Source organism: Schistocerca cancellata, chromosome 2, assembly GCF_023864275.1.
Source record: "Schistocerca cancellata isolate TAMUIC-IGC-003103 chromosome 2, iqSchCanc2.1, whole genome shotgun sequence".
Taxonomy (NCBI): domain Eukaryota; kingdom Metazoa; phylum Arthropoda; class Insecta; order Orthoptera; family Acrididae; genus Schistocerca; species Schistocerca cancellata.
The window spans coordinates 786,417,704-786,440,545 of record NC_064627.1 but is presented as its reverse complement, the minus strand read 5'-3'; the positions used below and the strand labels follow the sequence as shown (position 1 = coordinate 786,440,545).

Below are 22,842 nucleotides of genomic sequence, written 5' to 3'. Positions count from 1 at the left end.
CCTGGTTTCCTTCTTCCAAAAGCGATATTAAGAAGTGCATCGACTGCAGCGTCATTGACGGTCGTGGGTCCGGGCGCCGGCGCGCCAGCGGTGGCCTGTCGGAGCTGCTGGTGCCTCCATGTAGAGCTACCGCTGAGCCCGGGCTCCTCGCCGCTAACGAAGTGATTGCTTTTGGTGACATCATTTGCAATAGCGACTGCGCGAATTGACGGTACCTCGTATGGAAAGAATGAGAAGCTGATGCTGCTGAGGACTCGGCCGCGAGCATTTCCGACGACTTCTTGGGCTCTCATTCGTGATGGCATTCAGACAGGCAAGGGTGCTGTCGATTGTTGCATACGAATGCGAAATACCTGCATTGTGCGTTTCCGCAAAGTGATTTTTACGCCAAAGTTGCGATCGTCCTACAAGTTGTGTCAGATGTGGAGCACAGAGCGTAGCAGTTTCCGTGGTGTAGCGGTTATCACGTCTGCCTAACACGCAGAAGGTCCCCGGTTAGATTCCGGGCGGAAACACTTTTTCGTCGCACTCAACAAGACCCTTGCTACAATCTCTACTGTGACCATTTAAATCAATTTCAAACGGCCCACCACCAGGGCTCAGATGATACATGAAACTCTTTCAGAACCGGCTACTTGGTTTTTGTGCTTACCTGGAGGGCTGGAAATGCGCGGAACAGCCGCCGGCATGACGGTAGTTGCCTAACACGCAGAAGGTCCCCGGTTAGATTCCGGGCGGAAACACTTTTTCGTCGCACTCAACAAGACCCTTGCTACAATCTCTACTGTGACCATTTAAATCAATTTCAAACGGCCCACCACCAGGGCTCAGATGATACATGAAACTCTTTCAGAACCGGCTACTTGGTTTTTGTGCTTACCTGGAGGGCTGGAAATGCGCGGAACAGCCGCCGGCATGACGGTAGTTGCCACACGTTTGCACAAAACGCAAGGGCTCGTCCGGGATTTGAACCCGGGACCTCCTGCACCCGAAGCAGGAATCATACCCCTAGACCAACGAGCCTGTTCGTAGCGTCTAAGCGCTGCACATGACTGACGCCTCCGTTCTTGGTATCACCATGCAGAGCTGCCGCTCACCCAGCGTTTTCCCTGGCTGTTGCGGTTTGATTGTTTTCATCGATGTCTTTTACAATAGCAACTTCTAGAATCGGAGGGAGCTCGTAGGCGATGCCTTTGCTTACGCAGGAAAAATCTGTTGCCACTACGGGTTTCTAGGCAGAACAGCCGAAGAGCCGTCGTTTCCGTGGTGTAGCGGTTATCACGTCTGCTTTACGCGCAGAAGGTTCCCGGTTCGATCCCGGGCGGAAACACGACTTTTTTTAAACCCCTTTTCGGATTCCATTTCCGAGATAACGTCACGTCTGCGTATGCATGGATAATAAATGTCGTGTGCTACACGGATATCGCTTCATTTTACTGTCAAATGCTCTTGCTCCCATAGTGTACCGGTATTCAGTAACTCAGAACGCTCGTAGCTCCATTCTGGCCGGCAAAGTTTATAATCCATTTCTTCAGGACTACTTCAAGTGCGCTTCATACTGGCTTTCCTGAGCTCACTGCACTCGCCTTGTCACAGCTCCGTTGAAGTGTGAACGTAACTAATAGTGAGAAACTCTTAACTACGCTCAGTCTTGTATCCCACCCTTTGGTTGTTGTCGTCGCTAACCAGATGAAGGTAGACTGCTCCACGATTGAGGTTCGTCTCCACTCACGGTGCACATGTTCTGCAAAGACAACCTTTGTTTTCCGTTGCATGCAAGATTACTGTCGGCTCTTCTACAGCAATCGACCCATGTAATTTACTGGTGTCAGATTCTTGCCATATCAAACGGTCCCTTCATCACCGTAGTGCTACACAAAGCGTGCTGCGGCAGGCATCTATTCTTCATTGCAGAGCTGCAAACGTGGGTGAGCTCCACCTACTCTTCAGCACGGTCAAAACGGTAGGGCTCGTCCGGGATTTGAACCCGGGACCTCCTGCACCCAAAGCAGGAATCATACCCCTAGACCAACGAGCCACCTGCCAGTAGCAATGAAGCTAATCCCAAGCAGTCCAGCTCCGAGGAACACTAACTTCCATGTAAATCAGAAACAAAAGCGCTTTCTGAAGGCAGCGCTCACCACTGATGGGAAGAATATGAAAGGCAATGAATATAGAGTGAATAATTTCATCGCGCTCTGCAGATGAACAGACGGTGGTGTTTCACTTTCGTCATGTGCTTTCTCAGTGTCAAGGGAAGGCAAATGCACTAAACAAAAGAACATCGGGAATCCGAAACACCAACTCATAACGAAAAGATTGCGGAATATACTGCAAGCAAAACTTCCAGAAGACCACTCCTGAAGGCGTCGGTGCCTTAACAATTATTCCGTGCAGCAATGATCATCTAGGAAGAGCCAACTGTACGTGTCGCTCCACCACACAACTTTTTTTGATATTGTTTTACCTAAATTTCCATTACCTCTTCGTTACAAGAATACTGATGGTTTTCACCTGATCTGCTTCGTCCAGCAGCGATAGTAGTAAGTAAATCGACGACAGTTTCATTAAAAGTAGGTCAGACACAGAAATCGGAGTTACGTGTAGCTCATGTTATTACGCTTTCAAATGCAGTTCTCCGGCTGGGAGCAGTGGCGTACTCCTGTAATCCAAGCGTCTGGGAGGCCGTTGTTGTGGAAGAGATCTGGGAACAACTACAGATTCGGCCGTTTCATCAGCTCAGGAACGACCGCGACGCCTTCATCGAGCTCTGCAGATTGACCAGATAGCAGTGCGGAATTTTCGGCTAGTGGTGGCTCGGGGTTAAGAGAAGTCGAGAGCAGTGAGCAAAACTACATCGGGAAACCGAAACAGACGACTCATAACGAAAAGATTGCGGAATGTACTGCAAAAGCAAAACTTCGAGAAGACGAACTCTGAAGCCGTCGGTGCCTTGACAATCATTCCGTGCAGCAACGATAATCTGGCGAGAGCGAGGCGTGGGTGTCGCTCGACCACACAACACATTTTATATAATGTTCTACTTATTCTAAACTTGCGTTTCCAGATCATCAGTGAAATACTGTGTGATTTACACCTGGTTTCCTTCTTCCAAAAGCGATATTAAGAAGTGCATCGACTGCAGCGTCATTGACGGTCGTGGGTCCGGGCGCCGGCGCGCCAGCGGTGGCCTGTCGGAGCTGCTGGTGCCTCCATGTAGAGCTACCGCTGAGCCCGGGCTCCTCGCCGCTAACGAAGTGATTGCTTTTGGTGACATCATTTGCAATAGCGACTGCGCGAATTGACGGTACCTCGTATGGAAAGAATGAGAAGCTGATGCTGCTGAGGACTCGGCCGCGAGCATTTCCGACGACTTCTTGGGCTCTCATTCGTGATGGCATTCAGACAGGCAAGGGTGCTGTCGATTGTTGCATACGAATGCGAAATACCTGCATTGTGCGTTTCCGCAAAGTGATTTTTACGCCAAAGTTGCGATCGTCCTACAAGTTGTGTCAGATGTGGAGCACAGAGCGTAGCAGTTTCCGTGGTGTAGCGGTTATCACGTCTGCCTAACACGCAGAAGGTCCCCGGTTAGATTCCGGGCGGAAACACTTTTTCGTCGCACTCAACAAGACCCTTGCTACAATCTCTACTGTGACCATTTAAATCAATTTCAAACGGCCCACCACCAGGGCTCAGATGATACATGAAACTCTTTCAGAACCGGCTACTTGGTTTTTGTGCTTACCTGGAGGGCTGGAAATGCGCGGAACAGCCGCCGGCATGACGGTAGTTGCCTAACACGCAGAAGGTCCCCGGTTAGATTCCGGGCGGAAACACTTTTTCGTCGCACTCAACAAGACCCTTGCTACAATCTCTACTGTGACCATTTAAATCAATTTCAAACGGCCCACCACCAGGGCTCAGATGATACATGAAACTCTTTCAGAACCGGCTACTTGGTTTTTGTGCTTACCTGGAGGGCTGGAAATGCGCGGAACAGCCGCCGGCATGACGGTAGTTGCCACACGTTTGCACAAAACGCAAGGGCTCGTCCGGGATTTGAACCCGGGACCTCCTGCACCCGAAGCAGGAATCATACCCCTAGACCAACGAGCCTGTTCGTAGCGTCTAAGCGCTGCACATGACTGACGCCTCCGTTCTTGGTATCACCATGCAGAGCTGCCGCTCACCCAGCGTTTTCCCTGGCTGTTGCGGTTTGATTGTTTTCATCGATGTCTTTTACAATAGCAACTTCTAGAATCGGAGGGAGCTCGTAGGCGATGCCTTTGCTTACGCAGGAAAAATCTGTTGCCACTACGGGTTTCTAGGCAGAACAGCCGAAGAGCCGTCGTTTCCGTGGTGTAGCGGTTATCACGTCTGCTTTACACGCAGAAGGTCCCCGGTTCGATCCCGGGCGGAAACACGACTTTTTTTAAACCCCTTTTCGGATTCCATTTCCGAGATAACGTCACGTCTGCGTATGCATGGATAATAAATGTCGTGTGCTACACGGATATCGCTTCATTTTACTGTCAAATGCTCTTGCTCCCATAGTGTACCGGTATTCAGTAACTCAGAACGCTCGTAGCTCCATTCTGGCCGGCAAAGTTTATAATCCATTTCTTCAGGACTACTTCAAGTGCGCTTCATACTGGCTTTCCTGAGCTCACTGCACTCGCCTTGTCACAGCTCCGTTGAAGTGTGAACGTAACTAATAGTGAGAAACTCTTAACTACGCTCAGTCTTGTATCCCACCCTTTGGTTGTTGTCGTCGCTAACCAGATGAAGGTAGACTGCTCCACGATTGAGGTTCGTCTCCACTCACGGTGCACATGTTCTGCAAAGACAACCTTTGTTTTCCGTTGCATGCAAGATTACTGTCGGCTCTTCTACAGCAATCGACCCATGTAATTTACTGGTGTCAGATTCTTGCCATATCAAACGGTCCCTTCATCACCGTAGTGCTACACAAAGCGTGCTGCGGCAGGCATCTATTCTTCATTGCAGAGCTGCAAACGTGGGTGAGCTCCACCTACTCTTCAGCACGGTCAAAACGGTAGGGCTCGTCCGGGATTTGAACCCGGGACCTCCTGCACCCAAAGCAGGAATCATACCCCTAGACCAACGAGCCACCTGCCAGTAGCAATGAAGCTAATCCCAAGCAGTCCAGCTCCGAGGAACACTAACTTCCATGTAAATCAGAAACAAAAGCGCTTTCTGAAGGCAGCGCTCACCACTGATGGGAAGAATATGAAAGGCAATGAATATAGAGTGAATAATTTCATCGCGCTCTGCAGATGAACAGACGGTGGTGTTTCACTTTCGTCATGTGCTTTCTCAGTGTCAAGGGAAGGCAAATGCACTAAACAAAAGAACATCGGGAATCCGAAACACCAACTCATAACGAAAAGATTGCGGAATATACTGCAAGCAAAACTTCCAGAAGACCACTCCTGAAGGCGTCGGTGCCTTAACAATTATTCCGTGCAGCAATGATCATCTAGGAAGAGCCAACTGTACGTGTCGCTCCACCACACAACTTTTTTTGATATTGTTTTACCTAAATTTCCATTACCTCTTCGTTACAAGAATACTGATGGTTTTCACCTGATCTGCTTCGTCCAGCAGCGATAGTAGTAAGTAAATCGACGACAGTTTCATTAAAAGTAGGTCAGACACAGAAATCGGAGTTACGTGTAGCTCATGTTATTACGCTTTCAAATGCAGTTCTCCGGCTGGGAGCAGTGGCGTACTCCTGTAATCCAAGCGTCTGGGAGGCCGTTGTTGTGGAAGAGATCTGGGAACAACTACAGATTCGGCCGTTTCATCAGCTCAGGAACGACCGCGACGCCTTCATCGAGCTCTGCAGATTGACCAGATAGCAGTGCGGAATTTTCGGCTAGTGGTGGCTCGGGGTTAAGAGAAGTCGAGAGCAGTGAGCAAAACTACATCGGGAAACCGAAACAGACGACTCATAACGAAAAGATTGCGGAATGTACTGCAAAAGCAAAACTTCGAGAAGACGAACTCTGAAGCCGTCGGTGCCTTGACAATCATTCCGTGCAGCAACGATAATCTGGCGAGAGCGAGGCGTGGGTGTCGCTCGACCACACAACACATTTTATATAATGTTCTACTTATTCTAAACTTGCGTTTCCAGATCATCAGTGAAATACTGTGTGATTTACACCTGGTTTCCTTCTTCCAAAAGCGATATTAAGAAGTGCATCGACTGCAGCGTCATTGACGGTCGTGGGTCCGGGCGCCGGCGCGCCAGCGGTGGCCTGTCGGAGCTGCTGGTGCCTCCATGTAGAGCTACCGCTGAGCCCGGGCTCCTCGCCGCTAACGAAGTGATTGCTTTTGGTGACATCATTTGCAATAGCGACTGCGCGAATTGACGGTACCTCGTATGGAAAGAATGAGAAGCTGATGCTGCTGAGGACTCGGCCGCGAGCATTTCCGACGACTTCTTGGGCTCTCATTCGTGATGGCATTCAGACAGGCAAGGGTGCTGTCGATTGTTGCATACGAATGCGAAATACCTGCATTGTGCGTTTCCGCAAAGTGATTTTTACGCCAAAGTTGCGATCGTCCTACAAGTTGTGTCAGATGTGGAGCACAGAGCGTAGCAGTTTCCGTGGTGTAGCGGTTATCACGTCTGCCTAACACGCAGAAGGTCCCCGGTTAGATTCCGGGCGGAAACACTTTTTCGTCGCACTCAACAAGACCCTTGCTACAATCTCTACTGTGACCATTTAAATCAATTTCAAACGGCCCACCACCAGGGCTCAGATGATACATGAAACTCTTTCAGAACCGGCTACTTGGTTTTTGTGCTTACCTGGAGGGCTGGAAATGCGCGGAACAGCCGCCGGCATGACGGTAGTTGCCTAACACGCAGAAGGTCCCCGGTTAGATTCCGGGCGGAAACACTTTTTCGTCGCACTCAACAAGACCCTTGCTACAATCTCTACTGTGACCATTTAAATCAATTTCAAACGGCCCACCACCAGGGCTCAGATGATACATGAAACTCTTTCAGAACCGGCTACTTGGTTTTTGTGCTTACCTGGAGGGCTGGAAATGCGCGGAACAGCCGCCGGCATGACGGTAGTTGCCACACGTTTGCACAAAACGCAAGGGCTCGTCCGGGATTTGAACCCGGGACCTCCTGCACCCGAAGCAGGAATCATACCCCTAGACCAACGAGCCTGTTCGTAGCGTCTAAGCGCTGCACATGACTGACGCCTCCGTTCTTGGTATCACCATGCAGAGCTGCCGCTCACCCAGCGTTTTCCCTGGCTGTTGCGGTTTGATTGTTTTCATCGATGTCTTTTACAATAGCAACTTCTAGAATCGGAGGGAGCTCGTAGGCGATGCCTTTGCTTACGCAGGAAAAATCTGTTGCCACTACGGGTTTCTAGGCAGAACAGCCGAAGAGCCGTCGTTTCCGTGGTGTAGCGGTTATCACGTCTGCTTTACGCGCAGAAGGTTCCCGGTTCGATCCCGGGCGGAAACACGACTTTTTTTAAACCCCTTTTCGGATTCCATTTCCGAGATAACGTCACGTCTGCGTATGCATGGATAATAAATGTCGTGTGCTACACGGATATCGCTTCATTTTACTGTCAAATGCTCTTGCTCCCATAGTGTACCGGTATTCAGTAACTCAGAACGCTCGTAGCTCCATTCTGGCCGGCAAAGTTTATAATCCATTTCTTCAGGACTACTTCAAGTGCGCTTCATACTGGCTTTCCTGAGCTCACTGCACTCGCCTTGTCACAGCTCCGTTGAAGTGTGAACGTAACTAATAGTGAGAAACTCTTAACTACGCTCAGTCTTGTATCCCACCCTTTGGTTGTTGTCGTCGCTAACCAGATGAAGGTAGACTGCTCCACGATTGAGGTTCGTCTCCACTCACGGTGCACATGTTCTGCAAAGACAACCTTTGTTTTCCGTTGCATGCAAGATTACTGTCGGCTCTTCTACAGCAATCGACCCATGTAATTTACTGGTGTCAGATTCTTGCCATATCAAACGGTCCCTTCATCACCGTAGTGCTACACAAAGCGTGCTGCGGCAGGCATCTATTCTTCATTGCAGAGCTGCAAACGTGGGTGAGCTCCACCTACTCTTCAGCACGGTCAAAACGGTAGGGCTCGTCCGGGATTTGAACCCGGGACCTCCTGCACCCAAAGCAGGAATCATACCCCTAGACCAACGAGCCACCTGCCAGTAGCAATGAAGCTAATCCCAAGCAGTCCAGCTCCGAGGAACACTAACTTCCATGTAAATCAGAAACAAAAGCGCTTTCTGAAGGCAGCGCTCACCACTGATGGGAAGAATATGAAAGGCAATGAATATAGAGTGAATAATTTCATCGCGCTCTGCAGATGAACAGACGGTGGTGTTTCACTTTCGTCATGTGCTTTCTCAGTGTCAAGGGAAGGCAAATGCACTAAACAAAAGAACATCGGGAATCCGAAACACCAACTCATAACGAAAAGATTGCGGAATATACTGCAAGCAAAACTTCCAGAAGACCACTCCTGAAGGCGTCGGTGCCTTAACAATTATTCCGTGCAGCAATGATCATCTAGGAAGAGCCAACTGTACGTGTCGCTCCACCACACAACTTTTTTTGATATTGTTTTACCTAAATTTCCATTACCTCTTCGTTACAAGAATACTGATGGTTTTCACCTGATCTGCTTCGTCCAGCAGCGATAGTAGTAAGTAAATCGACGACAGTTTCATTAAAAGTAGGTCAGACACAGAAATCGGAGTTACGTGTAGCTCATGTTATTACGCTTTCAAATGCAGTTCTCCGGCTGGGAGCAGTGGCGTACTCCTGTAATCCAAGCGTCTGGGAGGCCGTTGTTGTGGAAGAGATCTGGGAACAACTACAGATTCGGCCGTTTCATCAGCTCAGGAACGACCGCGACGCCTTCATCGAGCTCTGCAGATTGACCAGATAGCAGTGCGGAATTTTCGGCTAGTGGTGGCTCGGGGTTAAGAGAAGTCGAGAGCAGTGAGCAAAACTACATCGGGAAACCGAAACAGACGACTCATAACGAAAAGATTGCGGAATGTACTGCAAAAGCAAAACTTCGAGAAGACGAACTCTGAAGCCGTCGGTGCCTTGACAATCATTCCGTGCAGCAACGATAATCTGGCGAGAGCGAGGCGTGGGTGTCGCTCGACCACACAACACATTTTATATAATGTTCTACTTATTCTAAACTTGCGTTTCCAGATCATCAGTGAAATACTGTGTGATTTACACCTGGTTTCCTTCTTCCAAAAGCGATATTAAGAAGTGCATCGACTGCAGCGTCATTGACGGTCGTGGGTCCGGGCGCCGGCGCGCCAGCGGTGGCCTGTCGGAGCTGCTGGTGCCTCCATGTAGAGCTACCGCTGAGCCCGGGCTCCTCGCCGCTAACGAAGTGATTGCTTTTGGTGACATCATTTGCAATAGCGACTGCGCGAATTGACGGTACCTCGTATGGAAAGAATGAGAAGCTGATGCTGCTGAGGACTCGGCCGCGAGCATTTCCGACGACTTCTTGGGCTCTCATTCGTGATGGCATTCAGACAGGCAAGGGTGCTGTCGATTGTTGCATACGAATGCGAAATACCTGCATTGTGCGTTTCCGCAAAGTGATTTTTACGCCAAAGTTGCGATCGTCCTACAAGTTGTGTCAGATGTGGAGCACAGAGCGTAGCAGTTTCCGTGGTGTAGCGGTTATCACGTCTGCCTAACACGCAGAAGGTCCCCGGTTAGATTCCGGGCGGAAACACTTTTTCGTCGCACTCAACAAGACCCTTGCTACAATCTCTACTGTGACCATTTAAATCAATTTCAAACGGCCCACCACCAGGGCTCAGATGATACATGAAACTCTTTCAGAACCGGCTACTTGGTTTTTGTGCTTACCTGGAGGGCTGGAAATGCGCGGAACAGCCGCCGGCATGACGGTAGTTGCCTAACACGCAGAAGGTCCCCGGTTAGATTCCGGGCGGAAACACTTTTTCGTCGCACTCAACAAGACCCTTGCTACAATCTCTACTGTGACCATTTAAATCAATTTCAAACGGCCCACCACCAGGGCTCAGATGATACATGAAACTCTTTCAGAACCGGCTACTTGGTTTTTGTGCTTACCTGGAGGGCTGGAAATGCGCGGAACAGCCGCCGGCATGACGGTAGTTGCCACACGTTTGCACAAAACGCAAGGGCTCGTCCGGGATTTGAACCCGGGACCTCCTGCACCCGAAGCAGGAATCATACCCCTAGACCAACGAGCCTGTTCGTAGCGTCTAAGCGCTGCACATGACTGACGCCTCCGTTCTTGGTATCACCATGCAGAGCTGCCGCTCACCCAGCGTTTTCCCTGGCTGTTGCGGTTTGATTGTTTTCATCGATGTCTTTTACAATAGCAACTTCTAGAATCGGAGGGAGCTCGTAGGCGATGCCTTTGCTTACGCAGGAAAAATCTGTTGCCACTACGGGTTTCTAGGCAGAACAGCCGAAGAGCCGTCGTTTCCGTGGTGTAGCGGTTATCACGTCTGCTTTACACGCAGAAGGTCCCCGGTTCGATCCCGGGCGGAAACACGACTTTTTTTAAACCCCTTTTCGGATTCCATTTCCGAGATAACGTCACGTCTGCGTATGCATGGATAATAAATGTCGTGTGCTACACGGATATCGCTTCATTTTACTGTCAAATGCTCTTGCTCCCATAGTGTACCGGTATTCAGTAACTCAGAACGCTCGTAGCTCCATTCTGGCCGGCAAAGTTTATAATCCATTTCTTCAGGACTACTTCAAGTGCGCTTCATACTGGCTTTCCTGAGCTCACTGCACTCGCCTTGTCACAGCTCCGTTGAAGTGTGAACGTAACTAATAGTGAGAAACTCTTAACTACGCTCAGTCTTGTATCCCACCCTTTGGTTGTTGTCGTCGCTAACCAGATGAAGGTAGACTGCTCCACGATTGAGGTTCGTCTCCACTCACGGTGCACATGTTCTGCAAAGACAACCTTTGTTTTCCGTTGCATGCAAGATTACTGTCGGCTCTTCTACAGCAATCGACCCATGTAATTTACTGGTGTCAGATTCTTGCCATATCAAACGGTCCCTTCATCACCGTAGTGCTACACAAAGCGTGCTGCGGCAGGCATCTATTCTTCATTGCAGAGCTGCAAACGTGGGTGAGCTCCACCTACTCTTCAGCACGGTCAAAACGGTAGGGCTCGTCCGGGATTTGAACCCGGGACCTCCTGCACCCAAAGCAGGAATCATACCCCTAGACCAACGAGCCACCTGCCAGTAGCAATGAAGCTAATCCCAAGCAGTCCAGCTCCGAGGAACACTAACTTCCATGTAAATCAGAAACAAAAGCGCTTTCTGAAGGCAGCGCTCACCACTGATGGGAAGAATATGAAAGGCAATGAATATAGAGTGAATAATTTCATCGCGCTCTGCAGATGAACAGACGGTGGTGTTTCACTTTCGTCATGTGCTTTCTCAGTGTCAAGGGAAGGCAAATGCACTAAACAAAAGAACATCGGGAATCCGAAACACCAACTCATAACGAAAAGATTGCGGAATATACTGCAAGCAAAACTTCCAGAAGACCACTCCTGAAGGCGTCGGTGCCTTAACAATTATTCCGTGCAGCAATGATCATCTAGGAAGAGCCAACTGTACGTGTCGCTCCACCACACAACTTTTTTTGATATTGTTTTACCTAAATTTCCATTACCTCTTCGTTACAAGAATACTGATGGTTTTCACCTGATCTGCTTCGTCCAGCAGCGATAGTAGTAAGTAAATCGACGACAGTTTCATTAAAAGTAGGTCAGACACAGAAATCGGAGTTACGTGTAGCTCATGTTATTACGCTTTCAAATGCAGTTCTCCGGCTGGGAGTAGTGGCGTACTCCTGTAATCCAAGCGTCTGGGAGGCCGTTGTTGTGGAAGAGATCTGGGAACAACTACAGATTCGGCCGTTTCATCAGCTCAGGAACGACCGCGACGCCTTCATCGAGCTCTGCAGATTGACCAGATAGCAGTGCGGAATTTTCGGCTAGTGGTGGCTCGGGGTTAAGAGAAGTCGAGAGCAGTGAGCAAAACTACATCGGGAAACCGAAACAGACGACTCATAACGAAAAGATTGCGGAATGTACTGCAAAAGCAAAACTTCGAGAAGACGAACTCTGAAGCCGTCGGTGCCTTGACAATCATTCCGTGCAGCAACGATAATCTGGCGAGAGCGAGGCGTGGGTGTCGCTCGACCACACAACACATTTTATATAATGTTCTACTTATTCTAAACTTGCGTTTCCAGATCATCAGTGAAATACTGTGTGATTTACACCTGGTTTCCTTCTTCCAAAAGCGATATTAAGAAGTGCATCGACTGCAGCGTCATTGACGGTCGTGGGTCCGGGCGCCGGCGCGCCAGCGGTGGCCTGTCGGAGCTGCTGGTGCCCGGGCTCCTCGCCGCTAACGAAGTGATTGCTTTTGGTGACATCATTTGCAATAGCGACTGCGCGAATTGACGGTACCTCGTATGGAAAGAATGAGAAGCTGATGCTGCTGAGGACTCGGCCGCGAGCATTTCCGACGACTTCTTGGGCTCTCATTCGTGATGGCATTCAGACAGGCAAGGGTGCTGTCGATTGTTGCATACGAATGCGAAATACCTGCATTGTGCGTTTCCGCAAAGTGATTTTTACGCCAAAGTTGCGATCGTCCTACAAGTTGTGTCAGATGTGGAGCACAGAGCGTAGCAGTTTCCGTGGTGTAGCGGTTATCACGTCTGCCTAACACGCAGAAGGTCCCCGGTTAGATTCCGGGCGGAAACACTTTTTCGTCGCACTCAACAAGACCCTTGCTACAATCTCTACTGTGACCATTTAAATCAATTTCAAACGGCCCACCACCAGGGCTCAGATGATACATGAAACTCTTTCAGAACCGGCTACTTGGTTTTTGTGCTTACCTGGAGGGCTGGAAATGCGCGGAACAGCCGCCGGCATGACGGTAGTTGCCTAACACGCAGAAGGTCCCCGGTTAGATTCCGGGCGGAAACACTTTTTCGTCGCACTCAACAAGACCCTTGCTACAATCTCTACTGTGACCATTTAAATCAATTTCAAACGGCCCACCACCAGGGCTCAGATGATACATGAAACTCTTTCAGAACCGGCTACTTGGTTTTTGTGCTTACCTGGAGGGCTGGAAATGCGCGGAACAGCCGCCGGCATGACGGTAGTTGCCACACGTTTGCACAAAACGCAAGGGCTCGTCCGGGATTTGAACCCGGGACCTCCTGCACCCGAAGCAGGAATCATACCCCTAGACCAACGAGCCTGTTCGTAGCGTCTAAGCGCTGCACATGACTGACGCCTCCGTTCTTGGTATCACCATGCAGAGCTGCCGCTCACCCAGCGTTTTCCCTGGCTGTTGCGGTTTGATTGTTTTCATCGATGTCTTTTACAATAGCAACTTCTAGAATCGGAGGGAGCTCGTAGGCGATGCCTTTGCTTACGCAGGAAAAATCTGTTGCCACTACGGGTTTCTAGGCAGAACAGCCGAAGAGCCGTCGTTTCCGTGGTGTAGCGGTTATCACGTCTGCTTTACGCGCAGAAGGTTCCCGGTTCGATCCCGGGCGGAAACACGACTTTTTTTAAACCCCTTTTCGGATTCCATTTCCGAGATAACGTCACGTCTGCGTATGCATGGATAATAAATGTCGTGTGCTACACGGATATCGCTTCATTTTACTGTCAAATGCTCTTGCTCCCATAGTGTACCGGTATTCAGTAACTCAGAACGCTCGTAGCTCCATTCTGGCCGGCAAAGTTTATAATCCATTTCTTCAGGACTACTTCAAGTGCGCTTCATACTGGCTTTCCTGAGCTCACTGCACTCGCCTTGTCACAGCTCCGTTGAAGTGTGAACGTAACTAATAGTGAGAAACTCTTAACTACGCTCAGTCTTGTATCCCACCCTTTGGTTGTTGTCGTCGCTAACCAGATGAAGGTAGACTGCTCCACGATTGAGGTTCGTCTCCACTCACGGTGCACATGTTCTGCAAAGACAACCTTTGTTTTCCGTTGCATGCAAGATTACTGTCGGCTCTTCTACAGCAATCGACCCATGTAATTTACTGGTGTCAGATTCTTGCCATATCAAACGGTCCCTTCATCACCGTAGTGCTACACAAAGCGTGCTGCGGCAGGCATCTATTCTTCATTGCAGAGCTGCAAACGTGGGTGAGCTCCACCTACTCTTCAGCACGGTCAAAACGGTAGGGCTCGTCCGGGATTTGAACCCGGGACCTCCTGCACCCAAAGCAGGAATCATACCCCTAGACCAACGAGCCACCTGCCAGTAGCAATGAAGCTAATCCCAAGCAGTCCAGCTCCGAGGAACACTAACTTCCATGTAAATCAGAAACAAAAGCGCTTTCTGAAGGCAGCGCTCACCACTGATGGGAAGAATATGAAAGGCAATGAATATAGAGTGAATAATTTCATCGCGCTCTGCAGATGAACAGACGGTGGTGTTTCACTTTCGTCATGTGCTTTCTCAGTGTCAAGGGAAGGCAAATGCACTAAACAAAAGAACATCGGGAATCCGAAACACCAACTCATAACGAAAAGATTGCGGAATATACTGCAAGCAAAACTTCCAGAAGACCACTCCTGAAGGCGTCGGTGCCTTAACAATTATTCCGTGCAGCAATGATCATCTAGGAAGAGCCAACTGTACGTGTCGCTCCACCACACAACTTTTTTTGATATTGTTTTACCTAAATTTCCATTACCTCTTCGTTACAAGAATACTGATGGTTTTCACCTGATCTGCTTCGTCCAGCAGCGATAGTAGTAAGTAAATCGACGACAGTTTCATTAAAAGTAGGTCAGACACAGAAATCGGAGTTACGTGTAGCTCATGTTATTACGCTTTCAAATGCAGTTCTCCGGCTGGGAGCAGTGGCGTACTCCTGTAATCCAAGCGTCTGGGAGGCCGTTGTTGTGGAAGAGATCTGGGAACAACTACAGATTCGGCCGTTTCATCAGCTCAGGAACGACCGCGACGCCTTCATCGAGCTCTGCAGATTGACCAGATAGCAGTGCGGAATTTTCGGCTAGTGGTGGCTCGGGGTTAAGAGAAGTCGAGAGCAGTGAGCAAAACTACATCGGGAAACCGAAACAGACGACTCATAACGAAAAGATTGCGGAATGTACTGCAAAAGCAAAACTTCGAGAAGACGAACTATGAAGCCGTCGGTGCCTTGACAATCATTCCGTGCAGCAACGATAATCTGGCGAGAGCGAGGCGTGGGTGTCGCTCGACCACACAACACATTTTATATAATGTTCTACTTATTCTAAACTTGCGTTTCCAGATCATCAGTGAAATACTGTGTGATTTACACCTGGTTTCCTTCTTCCAAAAGCGATATTAAGAAGTGCATCGACTGCAGCGTCATTGACGGTCGTGGGTCCGGGCGCCGGCGCGCCAGCGGTGGCCTGTCGGAGCTGCTGGTGCCTCCATGTAGAGCTACCGCTGAGCCCGGGCTCCTCGCCGCTAACGAAGTGATTGCTTTTGGTGACATCATTTGCAATAGCGACTGCGCGAATTGACGGTACCTCGTATGGAAAGAATGAGAAGCTGATGCTGCTGAGGACTCGGCCGCGAGCATTTCCGACGACTTCTTGGGCTCTCATTCGTGATGGATTTCAGACAGGCAAGGGTGCTGTCGATTGTTGCATACGAATGCGAAATACCTGCATTGTGCGTTTCCGCAAAGTGATTTTTACGCCAAAGTTGCGATCGTCCTACAAGTTGTGTCGGATGTGGAGCACAGAGCGTAGCAGTTTACGTGGTGTAGCGGTTATCACGTCTGCCTAACACGCAGAAGGTCCCCGGTTCGATTCCGGGCGGAAACACTTTTTCGTCGCACTCAACAAGACCCTTGCTACAATCTCTACTGTGACCATTTCAATCAATTTCAAACGGCCCACCACCAGGGCTCAGATGATACATGAAACTCTTTCAGAACCGGCTACTTGGTTTTTGTGCTTACCTGGAGGGCTGGAAATGCGCGGAACAGCCGCCGGCATGACGGTAGTTGCCACACGTTTGCACAAAACGCAAGGGCTCGTCCGGGATTTGAACCCGGGACCTCCTGCACCCGAAGCAGGAATCATACCCCTAGACCAACGAGCCTGTTCGTAGCGTCTAAGCGCTGCACATGACTGACGCCTCCGTTCTTGGTATCACCATGCAGAGCTGCCGCTCACCCAGCGTTTTCCCTGGCTGTTGCGGTTTGATTGTTTTCATCGATGTCTTTTACAATAGCAACTTCTAGAATCGGAGGGAGCTCGTAGGCGATGCCTTTGCTTACGCAGGAAAAATCTGTTGCCACTACGGGTTTCTAGGCAGAACAGCCGAAGAGCCGTCGTTTCCGTGGTGTAGCGGTTATCACGTCTGCTTTACACGCAGAAGGTCCCCGGTTCGATCCCGGGCGGAAACACGACTTTTTTTAAACCCCTTTTCGGATTCCATTTCCGAGATAACGTCACGTCTGCGTATGCATGGATAATAAATGTCGTGTGCTACACGGATATCGCTTCATTTTACTGTCAAATGCTCTTGCTCCCATAGTGTACCGGTATTCAGTAACTCAGAACGCTCGTAGCTCCATTCTGGCCGGCAAAGTTTATAATCCATTTCTTCAGGACTACTTCAAGTGCGCTTCATACTGGCTTTCCTGAGCTCACTGCACTCGCCTTGTCACAGCTCCGTTGAAGTGTGAACGTAACTAATAGTGAGAAACTCTTAACTACGCTCAGTCTTGTATCCCACCCTTTGGTTGTTGTCGTCGCTAACCAGATGAAGGTAGACTGCTCCACGATTGAGGTTCGTCTCCACTCACGGTGCACATGTTCTGCAAAGACAACCTTTGTTTTCCGTTGCATGCAAGATTACTGTCGGCTCTTCTACAGCAATCGACCCATGTAATTTACTGGTGTCAGATTCTTGCCATATCAAACGGTCCCTTCATCACCGTAGTGCTACACAAAGCGTGCTGCGGCAGGCATCTATTCTTCATTGCAGAGCTGCAAACGTGGGTGAGCTCCACCTACTCTTCAGCACGGTCAAAACGGTAGGGCTCGTCCGGGATTTGAACCCGGGACCTCCTGCACCCAAAGCAGGAATCATACCCCTAGACCAACGAGCCACCTGCCAGTAGCAATGAAGCTAATCCCAAGCAGTCCAGCTCCGAGGAACACTAACTTCCATGTAAATCAGAAACAAAAGCGCTTTCTGAAGGCAGCGCTCACCACTGATGGGAAGAATATGAAAGGCAATGAATATAGAGTGAATAATTTCATCGCGCTCTGCAGATGAACAGACGGTGGTGTTTCACTTTCGTCATGTGCTTTCTCAGTGTCAAGGGAAGGCAAATGCACTAAACAAAAGAACATCGGGAATCCGAAACACCAACTCATAACGAAAAGATTGCGGAATATACTGCAAGCAAAACTTCCAGAAGACCACTCCTGAAGGCGTCGGTGCCTTAACAATTATTCCGTGCAGCAATGATCATCTAGGAAGAGCCAACTGTACGTGTCGCTCCACCACACAACTTTTTTTGATATTGTTTTACCTAAATTTCCATTACCTCTTCGTTACAAGAATACTGATGGTTTTCACCTGATCTGCTTCGTCCAGCAGCGATAGTAGTAAGTAAATCGACGACAGTTTCATTAAAAGTAGGTCAGACACAGAAATCGGAGTTACGTGTAGCTCATGTTATTACGCTTTCAAATGCAGTTCTCCGGCTGGGAGCAGTGGCGTACTCCTGTAATCCAAGCGTCTGGGAGGCCGTTGTTGTGGAAGAGATCTGGGAACAACTACAGATTCGGCCGTTTCATCAGCTCAGGAACGACCGCGACGCCTTCATCGAGCTCTGCAGATTGACCAGATAGCAGTGCGGAATTTTCGGCTAGTGGTGGCTCGGGGTTAAGAGAAGTCGAGAGCAGTGAGCAAAACTACATCGGGAAACCGAAACAGACGACTCATAACGAAAAGATTGCGGAATGTACTGCAAAAGCAAAACTTCGAGAAGACGAACTCTGAAGCCGTCGGTGCCTTGACAATCATTCCGTGCAGCAACGATAATCTGGCGAGAGCGAGGCGTGGGTGTCGCTCGACCACACAACACATTTTATATAATGTTCTACTTATTCTAAACTTGCGTTTCCAGATCATCAGTGAAATACTGTGTGATTTACACCTGGTTTCCTTCTTCCAAAAGCGATATTAAGAAGTGCATCGACTGCAGCGTCATTGACGGTCGTGGGTCCGGGCGCCGGCGCGCCAGCGGTGGCCTGTCGGAGCTGCTGGTGCCCGGGCTCCTCGCCGCTAACGAAGTGATTGCTTTTGGTGACATCATTTGCAATAGCGACTGCGCGAATTGACGGTACCTCGTATGGAAAGAATGAGAAGCTGATGCTGCTGAGGACTCGGCCGCGAGCATTTCCGACGACTTCTTGGGCTCTCATTCGTGATGGCATTCAGACAGGCAAGGGTGCTGTCGATTGTTGCATACGAATGCGAAATACCTGCATTGTGCGTTTCCGCAAAGTGATTTTTACGCCAAAGTTGCGATCGTCCTACAAGTTGTGTCAGATGTGGAGCACAGAGCGTAGCAGTTTCCGTGGTGTAGCGGTTATCACGTCTGCCTAACACGCAGAAGGTCCCCGGTTAGATTCCGGGCGGAAACACTTTTTCGTCGCACTCAACAAGACCCTTGCTACAATCTCTACTGTGACCATTTAAATCAATTTCAAACGGCCCACCACCAGGGCTCAGATGATACATGAAACTCTTTCAGAACCGGCTACTTGGTTTTTGTGCTTACCTGGAGGGCTGGAAATGCGCGGAACAGCCGCCGGCATGACGGTAGTTGCCTAACACGCAGAAGGTCCCCGGTTAGATTCCGGGCGGAAACACTTTTTCGTCGCACTCAACAAGACCCTTGCTACAATCTCTACTGTGACCATTTAAATCAATTTCAAACGGCCCACCACCAGGGCTCAGATGATACATGAAACTCTTTCAGAACCGGCTACTTGGTTTTTGTGCTTACCTGGAGGGCTGGAAATGCGCGGAACAGCCGCCGGCATGACGGTAGTTGCCACACGTTTGCACAAAACGCAAGGGCTCGTCCGGGATTTGAACCCGGGACCTCCTGCACCCGAAGCAGGAATCATACCCCTAGACCAACGAGCCTGTTCGTAGCGTCTAAGCGCTGCACATGACTGACGCCTCCGTTCTTGGTATCACCATGCAGAGCTGCCGCTCACCCAGCGTTTTCCCTGGCTGTTGCGGTTTGATTGTTTTCATCGATGTCTTTTACAATAGCAACTTCTAGAATCGGAGGGAGCTCGTAGGCGATGCCTTTGCTTACGCAGGAAAAATCTGTTGCCACTACGGGTTTCTAGGCAGAACAGCCGAAGAGCCGTCGTTTCCGTGGTGTAGCGGTTATCACGTCTGCTTTACGCGCAGAAGGTTCCCGGTTCGATCCCGGGCGGAAACACGACTTTTTTTAAACCCCTTTTCGGATTCCATTTCCGAGATAACGTCACGTCTGCGTATGCATGGATAATAAATGTCGTGTGCTACACGGATATCGCTTCATTTTACTGTCAAATGCTCTTGCTCCCATAGTGTACCGGTATTCAGTAACTCAGAACGCTCGTAGCTCCATTCTGGCCGGCAAAGTTTATAATCCATTTCTTCAGGACTACTTCAAGTGCGCTTCATACTGGCTTTCCTGAGCTCACTGCACTCGCCTTGTCACAGCTCCGTTGAAGTGTGAACGTAACTAATAGTGAGAAACTCTTAACTACGCTCAGTCTTGTATCCCACCCTTTGGTTGTTGTCGTCGCTAACCAGATGAAGGTAGACTGCTCCACGATTGAGGTTCGTCTCCACTCACGGTGCACATGTTCTGCAAAGACAACCTTTGTTTTCCGTTGCATGCAAGATTACTGTCGGCTCTTCTACAGCAATCGACCCATGTAATTTACTGGTGTCAGATTCTTGCCATATCAAACGGTCCCTTCATCACCGTAGTGCTACACAAAGCGTGCTGCGGCAGGCATCTATTCTTCATTGCAGAGCTGCAAACGTGGGTGAGCTCCACCTACTCTTCAGCACGGTCAAAACGGTAGGGCTCGTCCGGGATTTGAACCCGGGACCTCCTGCACCCAAAGCAGGAATCATACCCCTAGACCAACGAGCCACCTGCCAGTAGCAATGAAGCTAATCCCAAGCAGTCCAGCTCCGAGGAACACTAACTTCCATGTAAATCAGAAACAAAAGCGCTTTCTGAAGGCAGCGCTCACCACTGATGGGAAGAATATGAAAGGCAATGAATATAGAGTGAATAATTTCATCGCGCTCTGCAGATGAACAGACGGTGGTGTTTCACTTTCGTCATGTGCTTTCTCAGTGTCAAGGGAAGGCAAATGCACTAAACAAAAGAACATCGGGAATCCGAAACACCAACTCATAACGAAAAGATTGCGGAATATACTGCAAGCAAAACTTCCAGAAGACCACTCCTGAAGGCGTCGGTGCCTTAACAATTATTCCGTGCAGCAATGATCATCTAGGAAGAGCCAACTGTACGTGTCGCTCCACCACACAACTTTTTTTGATATTGTTTTACCTAAATTTCCATTACCTCTTCGTTACAAGAATACTGATGGTTTTCACCTGATCTGCTTCGTCCAGCAGCGATAGTAGTAAGTAAATCGACGACAGTTTCATTAAAAGTAGGTCAGACACAGAAATCGGAGTTACGTGTAGCTCATGTTATTACGCTTTCAAATGCAGTTCTCCGGCTGGGAGCAGTGGCGTACTCCTGTAATCCAAGCGTCTGGGAGGCCGTTGTTGTGGAAGAGATCTGGGAACAACTACAGATTCGGCCGTTTCATCAGCTCAGGAACGACCGCGACGCCTTCATCGAGCTCTGCAGATTGACCAGATAGCAGTGCGGAATTTTCGGCTAGTGGTGGCTCGGGGTTAAGAGAAGTCGAGAGCAGTGAGCAAAACTACATCGGGAAACCGAAACAGACGACTCATAACGAAAAGATTGCGGAATGTACTGCAAAAGCAAAACTTCGAGAAGACGAACTCTGAAGCCGTCGGTGCCTTGACAATCATTCCGTGCAGCAACGATAATCTGGCGAGAGCGAGGCGTGGGTGTCGCTCGACCACACAACACATTTTATATAATGTTCTACTTATTCTAAACTTGCGTTTCCAGATCATCAGTGAAATACTGTGTGATTTACACCTGGTTTCCTTCTTCCAAAAGCGATATTAAGAAGTGCATCGACTGCAGCGTCATTGACGGTCGTGGGTCCGGGCGCCGGCGCGCCAGCGGTGGCCTGTCGGAGCTGCTGGTGCCCGGGCTCCTCGCCGCTAACGAAGTGATTGCTTTTGGTGACATCATTTGCAATAGCGACTGCGCGAATTGACGGTACCTCGTATGGAAAGAATGAGAAGCTGATGCTGCTGAGGACTCGGCCGCGAGCATTTCCGACGACTTCTTGGGCTCTCATTCGTGATGGCATTCAGACAGGCAAGGGTGCTGTCGATTGTTGCATACGAATGCGAAATACCTGCATTGTGCGTTTCCGCAAAGTGATTTTTACGCCAAAGTTGCGATCGTCCTACAAGTTGTGTCAGATGTGGAGCACAGAGCGTAGCAGTTTCCGTGGTGTAGCGGTTATCACGTCTGCCTAACACGCAGAAGGTCCCCGGTTAGATTCCGGGCGGAAACACTTTTTCGTCGCACTCAACAAGACCCTTGCTACAATCTCTACTGTGACCATTTAAATCAATTTCAAACGGCCCACCACCAGGGCTCAGATGATACATGAAACTCTTTCAGAACCGGCTACTTGGTTTTTGTGCTTACCTGGAGGGCTGGAAATGCGCGGAACAGCCGCCGGCATGACGGTAGTTGCCTAACACGCAGAAGGTCCCCGGTTAGATTCCGGGCGGAAACACTTTTTCGTCGCACTCAACAAGACCCTTGCTACAATCTCTACTGTGACCATTTAAATCAATTTCAAACGGCCCACCACCAGGGCTCAGATGATACATGAAACTCTTTCAGAACCGGCTACTTGGTTTTTGTGCTTACCTGGAGGGCTGGAAATGCGCGGAACAGCCGCCGGCATGACGGTAGTTGCCACACGTTTGCACAAAACGCAAGGGCTCGTCCGGGATTTGAACCCGGGACCTCCTGCACCCGAAGCAGGAATCATACCCCTAGACCAACGAGCCTGTTCGTAGCGTCTAAGCGCTGCACATGACTGACGCCTCCGTTCTTGGTATCACCATGCAGAGCTGCCGCTCACCCAGCGTTTTCCCTGGCTGTTGCGGTTTGATTGTTTTCATCGATGTCTTTTACAATAGCAACTTCTAGAATCGGAGGGAGCTCGTAGGCGATGCCTTTGCTTACGCAGGAAAAATCTGTTGCCACTACGGGTTTCTAGGCAGAACAGCCGAAGAGCCGTCGTTTCCGTGGTGTAGCGGTTATCACGTCTGCTTTACGCGCAGAAGGTTCCCGGTTCGATCCCGGGCGGAAACACGACTTTTTTTAAACCCCTTTTCGGATTCCATTTCCGAGATAACGTCACGTCTGCGTATGCATGGATAATAAATGTCGTGTGCTACACGGATATCGCTTCATTTTACTGTCAAATGCTCTTGCTCCCATAGTGTACCGGT

General features: G+C 49.5%; 31 non-coding genes across 31 annotated transcripts; 16 read left to right on the top strand and 15 right to left on the bottom strand.

Moving 5' to 3' along the window:
- Nucleotides 1–442: 442 nt before the first annotated feature.
- On the top strand, nt 443–515 carry Trnav-aac (transfer RNA valine (anticodon AAC)). The gene has a single exon. It is a non-coding gene; the product is annotated as a tRNA-Val (tRNA).
- A 436-nt stretch (nt 516–951) lies between these two features.
- Nucleotides 952–1,023, bottom strand: Trnap-cgg (transfer RNA proline (anticodon CGG)). Its single transcript has one exon. It is a non-coding gene; the product is annotated as a tRNA-Pro (tRNA).
- Nucleotides 1,024–1,257: 234 nt separating this feature from the next.
- On the top strand, nt 1,258–1,330 carry Trnav-uac (transfer RNA valine (anticodon UAC)). Its single transcript has one exon. It is a non-coding gene; the product is annotated as a tRNA-Val (tRNA).
- A 636-nt stretch (nt 1,331–1,966) lies between these two features.
- On the bottom strand, nt 1,967–2,038 carry Trnap-ugg (transfer RNA proline (anticodon UGG)). The gene has a single exon. It is a non-coding gene; the product is annotated as a tRNA-Pro (tRNA).
- Nucleotides 2,039–3,538: 1,500 nt separating this feature from the next.
- Trnav-aac (transfer RNA valine (anticodon AAC)) lies at nt 3,539–3,611 on the top strand. The gene has a single exon. It is a non-coding gene; the product is annotated as a tRNA-Val (tRNA).
- Nucleotides 3,612–4,047: 436 nt separating this feature from the next.
- On the bottom strand, nt 4,048–4,119 carry Trnap-cgg (transfer RNA proline (anticodon CGG)). Its single transcript has one exon. It is a non-coding gene; the product is annotated as a tRNA-Pro (tRNA).
- A 234-nt stretch (nt 4,120–4,353) lies between these two features.
- On the top strand, nt 4,354–4,426 carry Trnav-uac (transfer RNA valine (anticodon UAC)). Its single transcript has one exon. It is a non-coding gene; the product is annotated as a tRNA-Val (tRNA).
- Nucleotides 4,427–5,062: 636 nt separating this feature from the next.
- On the bottom strand, nt 5,063–5,134 carry Trnap-ugg (transfer RNA proline (anticodon UGG)). Its single transcript has one exon. It is a non-coding gene; the product is annotated as a tRNA-Pro (tRNA).
- Nucleotides 5,135–6,634: 1,500 nt separating this feature from the next.
- Nucleotides 6,635–6,707, top strand: Trnav-aac (transfer RNA valine (anticodon AAC)). The gene has a single exon. It is a non-coding gene; the product is annotated as a tRNA-Val (tRNA).
- Nucleotides 6,708–7,143: 436 nt separating this feature from the next.
- Nucleotides 7,144–7,215, bottom strand: Trnap-cgg (transfer RNA proline (anticodon CGG)). Its single transcript has one exon. It is a non-coding gene; the product is annotated as a tRNA-Pro (tRNA).
- A 234-nt stretch (nt 7,216–7,449) lies between these two features.
- Nucleotides 7,450–7,522, top strand: Trnav-uac (transfer RNA valine (anticodon UAC)). The gene has a single exon. It is a non-coding gene; the product is annotated as a tRNA-Val (tRNA).
- Nucleotides 7,523–8,158: 636 nt separating this feature from the next.
- Nucleotides 8,159–8,230, bottom strand: Trnap-ugg (transfer RNA proline (anticodon UGG)). The gene has a single exon. It is a non-coding gene; the product is annotated as a tRNA-Pro (tRNA).
- A 1,500-nt stretch (nt 8,231–9,730) lies between these two features.
- On the top strand, nt 9,731–9,803 carry Trnav-aac (transfer RNA valine (anticodon AAC)). The gene has a single exon. It is a non-coding gene; the product is annotated as a tRNA-Val (tRNA).
- Nucleotides 9,804–10,239: 436 nt separating this feature from the next.
- Trnap-cgg (transfer RNA proline (anticodon CGG)) lies at nt 10,240–10,311 on the bottom strand. The gene has a single exon. It is a non-coding gene; the product is annotated as a tRNA-Pro (tRNA).
- A 234-nt stretch (nt 10,312–10,545) lies between these two features.
- Trnav-uac (transfer RNA valine (anticodon UAC)) lies at nt 10,546–10,618 on the top strand. Its single transcript has one exon. It is a non-coding gene; the product is annotated as a tRNA-Val (tRNA).
- Nucleotides 10,619–11,254: 636 nt separating this feature from the next.
- Trnap-ugg (transfer RNA proline (anticodon UGG)) lies at nt 11,255–11,326 on the bottom strand. Its single transcript has one exon. It is a non-coding gene; the product is annotated as a tRNA-Pro (tRNA).
- Nucleotides 11,327–12,802: 1,476 nt separating this feature from the next.
- On the top strand, nt 12,803–12,875 carry Trnav-aac (transfer RNA valine (anticodon AAC)). The gene has a single exon. It is a non-coding gene; the product is annotated as a tRNA-Val (tRNA).
- A 436-nt stretch (nt 12,876–13,311) lies between these two features.
- On the bottom strand, nt 13,312–13,383 carry Trnap-cgg (transfer RNA proline (anticodon CGG)). Its single transcript has one exon. It is a non-coding gene; the product is annotated as a tRNA-Pro (tRNA).
- A 234-nt stretch (nt 13,384–13,617) lies between these two features.
- On the top strand, nt 13,618–13,690 carry Trnav-uac (transfer RNA valine (anticodon UAC)). The gene has a single exon. It is a non-coding gene; the product is annotated as a tRNA-Val (tRNA).
- Nucleotides 13,691–14,326: 636 nt separating this feature from the next.
- On the bottom strand, nt 14,327–14,398 carry Trnap-ugg (transfer RNA proline (anticodon UGG)). Its single transcript has one exon. It is a non-coding gene; the product is annotated as a tRNA-Pro (tRNA).
- Nucleotides 14,399–15,898: 1,500 nt separating this feature from the next.
- Nucleotides 15,899–15,971, top strand: Trnav-aac (transfer RNA valine (anticodon AAC)). The gene has a single exon. It is a non-coding gene; the product is annotated as a tRNA-Val (tRNA).
- A 208-nt stretch (nt 15,972–16,179) lies between these two features.
- On the bottom strand, nt 16,180–16,251 carry Trnap-cgg (transfer RNA proline (anticodon CGG)). Its single transcript has one exon. It is a non-coding gene; the product is annotated as a tRNA-Pro (tRNA).
- A 234-nt stretch (nt 16,252–16,485) lies between these two features.
- Nucleotides 16,486–16,558, top strand: Trnav-uac (transfer RNA valine (anticodon UAC)). The gene has a single exon. It is a non-coding gene; the product is annotated as a tRNA-Val (tRNA).
- A 636-nt stretch (nt 16,559–17,194) lies between these two features.
- On the bottom strand, nt 17,195–17,266 carry Trnap-ugg (transfer RNA proline (anticodon UGG)). The gene has a single exon. It is a non-coding gene; the product is annotated as a tRNA-Pro (tRNA).
- A 1,476-nt stretch (nt 17,267–18,742) lies between these two features.
- Nucleotides 18,743–18,815, top strand: Trnav-aac (transfer RNA valine (anticodon AAC)). The gene has a single exon. It is a non-coding gene; the product is annotated as a tRNA-Val (tRNA).
- Nucleotides 18,816–19,251: 436 nt separating this feature from the next.
- Trnap-cgg (transfer RNA proline (anticodon CGG)) lies at nt 19,252–19,323 on the bottom strand. Its single transcript has one exon. It is a non-coding gene; the product is annotated as a tRNA-Pro (tRNA).
- Nucleotides 19,324–19,557: 234 nt separating this feature from the next.
- Trnav-uac (transfer RNA valine (anticodon UAC)) lies at nt 19,558–19,630 on the top strand. Its single transcript has one exon. It is a non-coding gene; the product is annotated as a tRNA-Val (tRNA).
- Nucleotides 19,631–20,266: 636 nt separating this feature from the next.
- Nucleotides 20,267–20,338, bottom strand: Trnap-ugg (transfer RNA proline (anticodon UGG)). The gene has a single exon. It is a non-coding gene; the product is annotated as a tRNA-Pro (tRNA).
- A 1,476-nt stretch (nt 20,339–21,814) lies between these two features.
- On the top strand, nt 21,815–21,887 carry Trnav-aac (transfer RNA valine (anticodon AAC)). The gene has a single exon. It is a non-coding gene; the product is annotated as a tRNA-Val (tRNA).
- Nucleotides 21,888–22,323: 436 nt separating this feature from the next.
- Trnap-cgg (transfer RNA proline (anticodon CGG)) lies at nt 22,324–22,395 on the bottom strand. The gene has a single exon. It is a non-coding gene; the product is annotated as a tRNA-Pro (tRNA).
- Nucleotides 22,396–22,629: 234 nt separating this feature from the next.
- Nucleotides 22,630–22,702, top strand: Trnav-uac (transfer RNA valine (anticodon UAC)). Its single transcript has one exon. It is a non-coding gene; the product is annotated as a tRNA-Val (tRNA).
- The last annotated feature ends 140 nt before the right edge of the window (nt 22,703–22,842 follow it).